The sequence below is a fragment of the Bactrocera latifrons genome, unplaced genomic scaffold, assembly GCF_001853355.1.
Source record: "Bactrocera latifrons isolate USDA-ARS-PBARC rearing strain unplaced genomic scaffold, ASM185335v1 scaffold_173, whole genome shotgun sequence".
In the NCBI taxonomy this organism is placed as follows: domain Eukaryota; kingdom Metazoa; phylum Arthropoda; class Insecta; order Diptera; family Tephritidae; genus Bactrocera; species Bactrocera latifrons.
The window spans coordinates 397,499-409,625 of record NW_017535219.1 but is presented as its reverse complement, the minus strand read 5'-3'; positions in this window follow the sequence as shown (position 1 = coordinate 409,625).

The window sequence follows — 12,127 nt, the reverse complement described above, 5'->3', positions numbered from 1 at the left end:
TTTTAAGAGTTAAAACCAAGTGGGTTGCATATGAGAGTTTCTATTCTTTGAGCACTGAGTTAAGATAATTTGTTAGTCGCGATATTTAGGTGGATTTTTTGGTGCTCATCATTATGAAACTGATATCATAAAGGTTGGTGTGCTTTGAATTAAGGCTTTAAATGCCAATTCTGATTAAGGTGATTAAGTTATACGAAATGTGGGCAGCCTACTAAAGTAAAGTCACTGGCTGATTAATTTTCGTTACAAGAAATACTTTATGAACAGTCACAGCTTTAGTATTTTCCATTACATGAGCGTTATTAGCCTTTCATGTTCTGTGTCGTATGTTTTTACCATATCGAACATTACACATACGAGTATTTCTATGGTGACCTTGACTAATAGTAATAGGCGTCTACACATTTGTTTACTTGTCGCGACCTACAACATTCTATTGACAACCATAGATTGTGCTATTATGAGCGACTTTATAAGACTCGACACAATATTCGTGGTCTTTGTAACACACTAATCTAATCTCTGATTGACGGAAATTATGTCATAATTCGCTGGATTGAAATTTTTATTTTAATTGGCTATTGAAATTACTGCCTTTGTTTGCACCTATGTATGGCGCAGTGAGCTTCAGTAGGCAGCGCTGACGGAAGTCTGAAAGAAATATCAGAGAAGCTGAGCATGGACAAGATAAGCTTTGAATTGAGTTGTTGATACAACATTGTATGTGGATGTAAGCCTGTGGCAAGTGCCATGTAGGGTCACAAAAACTATGTGAGTCACTTTGGAGAATTTCAGTAGATAGTGCGAATCGCAATGAAATTGGGTTTCATGTTCCTATAACATGATTCAATCTCAAAGTGATCTTTTGATAGTGACAACTTTCTGGAATATAGAGATTAGTGTAATGGAATAAAGTGGAGCTGAACCATACATAGAATCAAATCGCGCCGGAATTCGGGTATGAATGCTTTTTCTTGTAACGGCGTTGTTATCGACGATTTCGCGGAGACCAGACACCCAGGCAAGTTTAATGTAGAAGTAGCTTGATGCCACTGCTAGTGAGGTCATGAATTTTTGACAGCGAGCTCAAGGCCTGTTATCGGTTAAACTTAACTTAACTGTTAAACTTCGAACAAGTACATCTGCTGCTGCTTTCTGATTGGCTGTTACTTCTGCTTGTAATTAGTGGCTTTATCAAAAGTTCGTAACTGGGCAAATACATTATGGAAAAGTATTGGCTTAACTACGATTTCATAAAGCACAACTTTTAGTGAGAGACCCCACCGTTTCCCAACAGCATCTTTACAGCAATATAGAGTAACCAGTGTTTTTCTCAGCCGCTCCTAAATGTTATGCCTCCATGAGAGCTTTCTTTCAAGAATGAAGCCCAAGTACTTCATATCATTGACAGGGTGAAGTCGAAAGCCCCCAAAAATTGTTGTACTTTTCTTTATTTCAATCGGAAGTCAGTGAATTTGATATATGGAAAAAAGTGAGGCTTTAGAGATTGCTTTTGTGATATGGCATGAAACCAATGCGGTTCCATTACTTGGAAAAGGATGAGTAGAACTTAAGCTATAGCAATATCTGCTTAACACAACCTGTTCCATTCTATAATTCATTTAGCTGTGGGAGCTTCTCCATTGAGCTTAAGAGATGTCTCCGAATAGTTTTATTTCGGAGATAGTGAAGTTTTAGATAAGATATTATTCATTTGGATCTTTAGATGAAGTCTTAAAGGTAATAATGTGGTTATGCGTGTCGGAACGCGAGTGAGAGGAAACTAGAAGGTTCTCTGATTCGATTGAGAACACATTGTTAAGTGGGTACACCGCTAAACTGGACAACAGGATTCAGCTACCTTTAAGCAAGTTGGAAAGTTTTGGTGGTCCGTTTGAACACTTGTAGCGAAAAGTGTAGAAGTGGTTCAGAACTTTTGTTGGAAATTGTGGTTTTCGAGATTAGAAAGCGATCCCATAAATATCACCTATAAGTTCCCTATAGGGTTGGAGATTGCTTTCGAACAGTCGAGCCGTTATAATTTGATTTAATTGTATGCGCTTATGGTAGATTGAGCTAAATGCCGTTATATGGACAGATTGTTGTTGTGACATAAAAATTTATGCATGTGACATGAGATATTCAATAAAAAAAAAAAAAAAAATCAACAAAAATATCCAAAAGTAAATTAACCATAAAAGAATAAATAAATGTGTTCCAATGAATGAGTAAAAAGCAAAACGGCTGAAATTCAATGCACAAGTGAATGAGCGATTGAAGTAAGGCAAAGAATGAATGAATGCACACATAAATGTAGATATATAATGTACATACATATATACATATATATGAGTATGTGTGTAAGTCTGCGCTTTGATTGAAGAGATATCACTGCGCACAATTAAAGCACACACAAATAATGACGTTTTCATATCGTCGTCGCGAGTTAAAAAACGTATCCCAAAAACAACAACAACACGCTGCATGGTTTCAATTTCATGTTTTTCTATGATTACGCGCGCCTTTACATGAGCATGTCTGCACGTGTGTGCGTTTGTGTGTTGCTTTTGTCAACCCATCGGCGCGCTGTCAAGTCCCGATTCATACGAAATGACAATTCAATGTCAACTGAACGCCATTGTCCGGTATTGTTTGCGCGAAATGACAAAATCGCTTTTTAAAAATTTAATTTTTTGCTGTTGTTGTACTTTTCAAGCCTTGTTTTTTTGCATTTTTTGTCATTCTTTGGCTGCTCCAATTGTTGCTTCATCTATTCATACATATCTACGTCATTACAACTGAAAATGAATGCTTGTTGTTGCTCGTAATTTATTTCTTGTAGTACATGGTTGTCATCGTTAAACACCTTCATCGGAACTATAGATACACATTTGGGCTGTGAAGGCATTCTTTCAAACTTATTCGATTGTCGTAGTAACCCAGTGAACCCTAGCGTTAAGGCAGTATACATATAACCTCAAAATTTTCAGGTTTCTGCAGTGTTAAAATAGTCGCAAAATATAAAGGTCTAGTAAAATCTAAAGACAGTTATAGAAAATTTTATTACACGATTTGTCTTATCAAAGATCTATTCAAAGTTGTTGTTGGTTGCCAAAGAGCACTGTGGATGCTTGAAAGCTTTGGGAACCTTTGACCTCTGCAGCTCTTAGTTATTTGCGAAAAGTTCTAGAAAGTGCTGGACAAAGGCATGGAAGGTGTTCCATATAGATCCAAGAATACCTACTTTATTCCTACCAGCAGGCGTTGTTGCAAACCTGATTATGTAATGGACTTCGGTTCAGCCTTGGTATGATCGCTTGCAGAGGATCGCAATTCCACGCATGAAACTCTGACTGGGTTATGTCTCATGGAATCGGGTAGATTACTCTTTTTCTTTTATTGAATCGCGGTTGTAACCGAATTTACAACAGTTCACCTAATCGTTCTTCCTTTTCGCTCTTTGGCGCCAATTGGAGATTCCATGTGTAGCCAGGTTCTTCTCCGCCTGATTTTTCTAACGGAGTGGAGCCTTCCTCTTCCTCTGTTTCCCCGGCATGTAAAGCGTCTAGTTCTTTCGGAGCTGGCTCGTTTTTATCCACTTAGATGACATGACCTAACCAGCGTAGCCGCTGTCTCCTAATTCCTTTAATTCGCTCATTCGGTAGCTTAGGCTTCCAAAAAGTCTGAAGATTATGGAGAGGAACTAAAGATTTGTAAAAGTATTGGTTGGCATGGAACTCAATGAACCTCGAGAGTTAATTGGGTTGCTCCAGCCACCGTTCGCCATTTCCGAATCATAATCGTATGAACAAAGGCTTGCCAAACAAACCGAATATTGAATGCGACTTCAAACCAAAATTGTTGGGTGGTTATACAAGCATCGGATCAACACACTTACACACACGTACACATATGAACCTGTCTTCCGACACCGTGCGGTGGGCTGCCATGTGTTTTCGTTTAATTTTAAAGCGTGTAATTTGTAGCGACAAAGGCGAGAAATTATATGTACGCACATACACACTCACACATACACGCGCATGTGAAGGTGCGTACGAGAACATGTCACTCGATGATAATAACAATAAAATACAACAACATAGTACAGCCGTTATAGCTTGCACTGCAACAACAACGCTATCGTCTCGGACATGCTGTTGACGCTGATGGTGACGGTAATGTCACACATTGTGTCGCCAACAACAATACGAACAACAGCAATTGTCACGGCAACGTTAATACAATAAAAGGTAAATACAACTCGCTTAAAAACAACAATAATAATTCACTCTTTCGAGGGAGGGTTGCGAAGCGTTTCAAAAGGTGTTGCTACGCCGCTTGTTTGGATGGTTAATGTCAGCTGAAAGGGCCAGCCATTATGCCGCCAACTTTCGCGCCTGCTGTTGTTGTTGCAATGCGTGGCTTGTTCTCTTATTGTTATAATTGTTGTTCTGTTATAAGTTTTTTTGTTTTTTTGTGGCGCACTGACAGGTGCTTTTGTTGCGCGACAATAATAATATCAACAATAACGAGTACAACTGAGAGCCCTGCCAGACCTGTGACAGAATGGGTTTCGGTTAATTTTAGGCTTTTCTGGAAATGCGTGCGGCACGCTTCCGCCACACAAAGCGAGGTCACTGAAAGTGCGAAGTCTGACCGAATCGTAAGTGAACGGCGTACTTTTGTAGCGTCTGAGTTATGTTTGGACCGATGCTTTAACAGCTTCCAGGAATTTGAAAGATCCATAACACTTTTTATTTGGCATAGAAGACCTTCTCCGAAGCTGAATTTTAAGTTGCTCATTATATTACTTCTCTAGAAAATTTTCAGGTAATAAGTTTCTGGACTAAAATTTTGGAGTTGCAGAAGACCCGGACATTAGAAAACCTCGTGTGCACAGAATATGTAGCAAAGATGGGTAGAATATGTCAACGCGCCATTGCAGACCCTGAAATCTAACAAGTTGACGTAGTCGCAGCCTGAAATCACACAAAAGCTGGTGTACCTGTGGAAACCAGCGCCCAGCTCAACACAGAACCCCAGAATTTGGTTGTCATTTTCATTGTATTCAACTCTCATATCAATTGTCATTGGCGAGTGCGCTCGTAAAACTCAATTGTCGGTAATTTTCAACAAAATGTACGCAAAAAAAGGTGAAGCAATAAAGAAATGGACGAGCGAATTGCTGACCATTTTACAATATTGCGAACAAACATAAAAAACTCAATGACTTAAATAACGAGCACAACAATAACATATGTGGAATGTGTGGGGCAGGATGAGGAGCGCGCATTTGCCTTGCTGTCCAGCAATTGCCAACATAATCATAAAAACTGCAAGGATAAGCAACAAGAGCAAGCAATTGACGGCTAAGCAACGCTTCGGGAGCGTCTGGAGCGCGAGGGGTGTGGAGCGTGTGCTATGGGTGAGGTACAACTGTATTTATGTAATAACATTACGTAAAATAACATTTTTATACAAATATGCACTTAGTTGAACACGGGTATGCCAGGCACCGCTGGGGCTGTGAGCTTGTACATTTAACAGTTATCGGAAAAAGTGCTCAAATTGGTGATTTTGCTAGAAAGTAATTGGTTGCTTGGTCATAAAATAATGCGCCAATGTGTGATGCGGGAGAGGTGGAGTTATTAGAGTATGAGAGAGTTACTTATGTAGAATGACGCTGCTTTAATGGTTGTTAACGTACTAGGAGAATGTAGAGAGGGAGACCAATGAATATTTTAACATGTTTGTTCATGGTTTTTTCATAGAGTAATTGCTTTTTATTGAAAAATATGGAGTTTGAGGCAAGAAAGTGGTGAAATTTGAGTGAGAACAGTTTCTGGGAACAGTTTTTTCTTAACTATGCAAAATCTCGACCACTGCATTGTATTTTCTTATTTTATTTATTCAATATTAAGCAAGATGGTTGTGAAATATAAGTGGGAACAGTGGTTGGGAACAGTTTTTAAATTTTTTTATATGGGAACAATTTTTTCTTAACTACGCATACTCTCGACCGCTTCATTTGCTTATTTTTGAGAAAAATTCTTTCCTTATAGCTACATTTTGTTATTTTTTTAGTACAAATAAATATAAACTTAAATGCGAAATACAATTCTGAGCAAAGATTTTAATTGATATGATACCATATTATATATTGTAGCAGTTATGTACTATATACTATATATACATACGTATGTAGTTATGTACGAGTATATAGCTGCCTTCGTTTTCATACTCGTTCAATTTGACTGCTCTCTGTTTTAGGCCGACTTTCAGATTTCTTTGTTTCATTTCAATTCTTTTGCTATATTTACATTTCGAATTGCGAATGCTCGCGCTGGCGACGATGGCGACGACTGCATTTGTTGCAAACAATTTACCAGCGTCGTTGGTTAACACGAAAAATCAATTTTCGATCATGTAAAATGCAAATTCCGATGAACGCGCTGACCGTACCGCGCCAGCTAAGCAAGCCACAAGTCAAGCCAAGCCAAGCCAAGCAAAGTCGAGGCGAGTCAAGTCAAGCCGCATTGAGGTAACCAGTCAAGCGACGACGACAGACTGTCTTATGTGCGTTGTAGCGTCTTCAACACGTCCGTGCAGCGCGGAACAATGCGCCGCTCTTGTTATATTTGTTGTTGTTGTTGTTGCCATTGTTATGGCAGTTGCCAAGAAAGCGTCCACCCAAGGCTCCGTCACTTTGCCGCACCGTTTATTGCATATGATTAACATTGTTCTTGCTCTTCTTGCTGTTGTTGCGGCCGCAGACAATTTCTTGTCTTGCTTGGTGAGTTGGCTTTGTTTCTGTTGTTACTGTGTTCGTCTTGTTACAATATTTGTATTTGTTGTGCGCTGTTTCTTGCGTCCAGACGCATTCAAAAGCCAGCGGCATTTGCTCTGATTTCGTTGTGGCCTTTCGGTTGTTGTTGCTGATGGCTTATTGTTGCTTCAGTTATTGTTGTTGTTTCTATTGTTGTTGTTGTATGCTTGTTACCCATACTGCTGTTGCTTGCTGCTTGTAAATGTCGCTCAAATCACTACCAATAAACGCTGATATATCCTGTTCGCGATACAGTTTACTGCTGTTAGCTTGTACCGACGTCTTCTCGCGGCCACAAACGTAAATCTGAATAAATTTTAACACTTCTGCTTTGCGTTGTTTAATGCTTTTTGTTCGTTTGTTTGATTTTTGTTTATTACTTCTTTTTTGCTCTTATTTTCTGTGGTTTCATTTTAATGGTTTGGTTTAATTTTTTTCGCTCTTGCATCCTTCCTCAAAAGAATGCGATACGCAGCGCTGAGGAAATGTGGAATTCTAGAAATTTTTCCTACTTGAGACCTTTTCAAACAACAAGCGATTAATTTTCAAAAATAAAAAACTTTTTAAGACTTTTTTTCTTATATATTAGACACACTTTTCACTCGCTCCTCGCTCTTAAACCTTAACTACATCTCTTAGATCCATTTGGCTGATGCTCTGTTTTTTTTTAATTATATTTGCACGTAATATCCTTGATTCATTATAGATGTCGAGAACTTCACATTTTCTCCGAGCTTCTTCAAGTATCTCTCTAAAAGGTTAGTCAAGTAACACCTAAACAGATTTGTGATATGGTCAGGGCGATTTTCATCTAATTCCACAAAGGCCTTAACATAACAATCTAAGTGCGAACCCTCCGCCATGCTGAGGGATCATCCTGGAGTTGTTAGATTTTTCAGCTTCTTTTTTAACAGACGATTGCTTAGGAACATGCTGATGAAATATAGTATTGGAAAACGTTAGCGAATGGACAGTTGGATACGTTCCGGTTACCTATTGGCTACCCACCGGTTGCCTATATCCGCCTGAAGTGGGCACGAAGCACGAACTTGTCTAACATAAACCCACAGAAGTGGTTTAAGTCAGCAGTCGCTGATGATTCCAATAGCTAAACCTGTCTCTTATACACATCTAGATGTGTATAAGAGACAGGCCTATCTCAGGAAGACTAACTGACTTATAAGAACTGATTTACTTTATATTGTTTTTTACAATCTTCCAATGATTCAAGGTCTTAATTTAGCAGGAAATCCTACAGCAGCTCATGCTGGGCGTTCACTGAACCCCTGTTTGTCATCCTACTTGCAAGCGGTTATAACTCTCTTCAATTTGCAGCTTTTCCGCGTGGATTCTGCGAAAATCAGTTTCCCTCAGTTCAAAGTTCCTGCCAACGGCTTAAAGATAAATTTGTTGAAATTMTSAAGAAGCTCTAACTTCGAACCAGTGTCGTGCGGTCGGTTTCCACGAAAAAATATTATAAGAGATGGCCGGGGTCAAAGCAACCCTGCGTTGGGAGACCTTAAATGCTTCATGTATGTCCCAATACTTCTAAAAGCTCTGTGTTTTCATAGTTGCATCTGAAGGTGATCTAGGTAGTCATGTAATCTAAGTGATTTTCCTTAAATTGTTTCAATGTTCGAAAGATCATGCTATTATCAATTTCTATGTCAATACTTCAAAAAAGCTTCTCTTTTTCAAAAACACCATCTAGTCCGCTTCAAGCACACCCTTTTTGAACTAAATGCAGAATTATATCAGCTTTCAGCAACAAGTGTGGAGCATGTGCCAAAGGGATGTGCTGCCAGCCGCCGCTAAAAAGGGCACATCGATTTGGCTAAATTGTGTGTTGACAAGATAATGAGTCGCGTGAGCGCAAAAAGTGCTGGCCTCAGTACATAAATACATACATATGTTGCAAACACACACAGGAACGCGCTTAGTGTCGATCATCACACATAGGTAAGTGCTGCTGCTTGCTACACGGCGGCACGAAAAGTGAAGGTGAAAAACACGCCTCCAACAAACAGCAACGACGAAATCATACAACTGCTAAGAGCTAAGAGGCGGCCATGCAACCGATCATCTGTGGCAACACAGAGTGACAACTGCCGCGTCCATATGCCGACTATTGCAGCGGGCGCAGTGCAAGTAGGTGCTTGGCGCGATTAAACAGCGAAAAAAAAGTTAATTTTGCTGAACTAGCTCTTATTGGCCGACTGGCATTGAACGCGCGGCGGACGCAAGTATACACACACACATACACAAATATATTATATGCGTTTCAGCAAAAACGCGCATTAACCTTTGAGTGCGCWTGCACATCAGCGGCGCGGCTCGGCGCATCGGTGAGTGGGCAGTGATAATTATTATTATATAGAAAATTGGAATTGGTATTACGTGCGCTAGACGCTGGCGGTGTTGGCGGTGTTGACGGCGGTGACGGCTCTTGAGAATTTTCCATTCAACGGCATAACGAGCGCGCAGTCACAGGTGATAATGATCACTTTGCTGTTTCGCTGTTTGCTGTTGGCATTGGGCGCTGCTTGTTTGCAAATGTGATGGGTTTGCGCAAAAGGCACAAAAAAAAAAAAAAAGATAGTGTATTAAAGCAATAACAACAACAATACACAGGTAAGGCATACCAATATCAGTAATCTGCGCCTTTTTATGGCTTTTGCTGCCGGCGTCGCTGCCGCTGTCGCCACTTTTGCCGCCGCCTGTCACTGCAATGCCAAATGCATGGAAATTGCTGTGCAACATATAGCTGCAACATGTTGTTGCCACGTCAACACGTTCGCAACACCTTGAATACTTAAACGTTTTGGACAGTTTTTGGACGCTCCAATGCATTGTTGCATATTGAAGGCAAAGCAGATGCAAATACTTGAAATATAATTTCCATTGAGTTCATGTGAACGAATGCTTAATGTGTGTATGCGCAGCTCAAGAATTTATTGTAAAAGTGTGAAATAAAAAAAAATACATTTACGTATGCCAACGATTGCATTTTCGAAGCGGCAAACTAATTGCGCGACTGCTTGGCTGTGAAATGTTGTGCTGAAGCCCAAAGCGGTTAAGGAGAGCAGGCGTACAGGTACCCAAATCAACGGTCAATCCGCTATTTCGTGGCTTTGATGGGCTTAAAATCCTTTGCATTAAAATCAGTAAAACTTTCTTGAATATGAGCGCTTGAAACCAGCCGATCCTTTGGAATTTGTTACAGAGGGTGGATAGGATTCGAAAACACCACTGAATCTGTGGAGCGATGTACGGGTGTACCGAATTACTCGACTGTTTTAGATTTTCGGGAAATTCAGCTTGGTATCGTGGTTTGAGTTGGGACTTCGAATTGGGATGTGCCTGGGGGTCGACCTTAGGATTCCCGGCAATTTCGGTTGGAGTTGGGGTTAAGGATTTGGCTATGCCTGAGGGTCGACCTTTTATGGAGGGCCGAAACTGTCCTTTTTGGCATTTTGGGGACACTTGCATTAAAAGCAGTTGTGCTGAAGAGGATGATTTCGACCGCAGGAATTTTGAGCTTAAGGTCGTCATCAAGACTGCAGGACGTCCTTAATTACGATGATAAGATTCTTGTCTTGGTGGAACTGGTTTGCCGGTGATTGAGCGGAACTCGTTGTGGGTTTCGGTATTGACGTAATCTGACGTGTATTTAGGGGAGTGAATGAATATGTTTGCTTTACGCAGACCTGCGCAAGGTTTCCTTACGCAGGATTCAGATAGGCGGTGGTTTTCGTTCCTTCAGGTCGAGATTCACGTCCTCACTTTCTTATGAGGATGACGAGAGGATGTCGAGAGAGATCTTCACTGAAAATTTTAGAGAGTGATTTTGAAGACGAGATATGGGACGTTGGGATTTTTTTCCCGTTATGAACTTGTAAAATTGCAAGATCGATGTCGAAATCAATAAATAACTAACCAAAATTCTCATACTTCAGTGTTCCACTTGTTCAATTCACCATACCTCAGTATCTGAACAATACTAAGAGTCGAAACCTCGAAAATACCAGTGAAAGTGAAGTTGGGAAATCTTATCAGTATCTGAACAATACTAAGAGTCGAAACCTGGAAAATACCAGTGAAAGTGAAGTTGGAAAAGCTTATCGATTAAATCATATGGTCCGATACAAGCTCTCATGTCAATATAAGGCCGTGCTGATATGGGCCATGAAAGAAAATCTGCTTGTAGATACCTTAGTGTCTAGTTTCTATTATGAGAGCCAACTGGAAATATATAACGAGATATTGCTTTAGAAAAAAGCCATGATCTTCGAGCAGTATTTTCTTCATAATTTCCAACCGAAAAATCTGAGATATTCCCCTTAAAGGCAAATCGAGAGAACTGGAGTGGTGCCTACTGTCCAATAAACTCTAGAAAAAAGTGAGTTAAGGCCAAGGCTTTAGTAACCATGCCAAGTCGGCTTTTGTCCGAACACACCTTAAGTGCAACTCTGCGTTATTGTCTGCTTGTAGTTGCGAAGCATTACACAAATGCAAACAAATTGTTGCCTCAACATTTGTTGCTTGTTTGGCTTGTTTGTTAGAGCTTATCAAATCAGTTTGAATATGTTGAGCAAATTGCATTCCTAGAATTAAGTTGTAAGCATTTTCTGTTGTTTGATTTCCCTCTCTTTTTTTGGTTTGTCTTTTCGCTCACATTATTTGTTTGCATTTTGTTGGCAAAGATCGAGTTGTTGCTGATAATGCAAATGTCAAATTCGCCAAGATGAAGATGAAGAGACAAAAGTGACATACGAATACATCAGTGTGCTGTGTTCTTGGTGAGTTCGCGTTGTCGCGTTGTCGTTTTGGCGTTGTAACGCGCTGACAACTAACGCATTGCAGGGGTCTTTAGTTGCTTGCATTGTTATTGCTAACGTATGATCGTAGAGACAATTTTTTATGTTATTCTATTGTTGGACTTCTTTTGTTGTTCAAAGAGCAAAAAATAAGTCAATATCTGCTGCGCGAGCCCTAAATGAATCGTTCCATAAGGAACTCTGCTCAACGGAACAAGTTTTGCAAGATTATGAAGTATTCTTTGGAAAATTATGCGTATCCTCCTTAGTATGTTGAGTCCTTTCAGAAATTCCCATCGTTTTTCTCCATATTATGAGAAAACATATCGAAACAGTGCGGTTTTGTGATTCCCGAAACGAATCTTCTTCTGCAGCAGCTGACTACTTTCACAGGCGTTTCCAAAAGACCATTGTGACTTCATGAGATGTCTAAGATGACCTGGATTTCTACGAAGGTCTTGGTACATTTAACAAGATCTTTCTT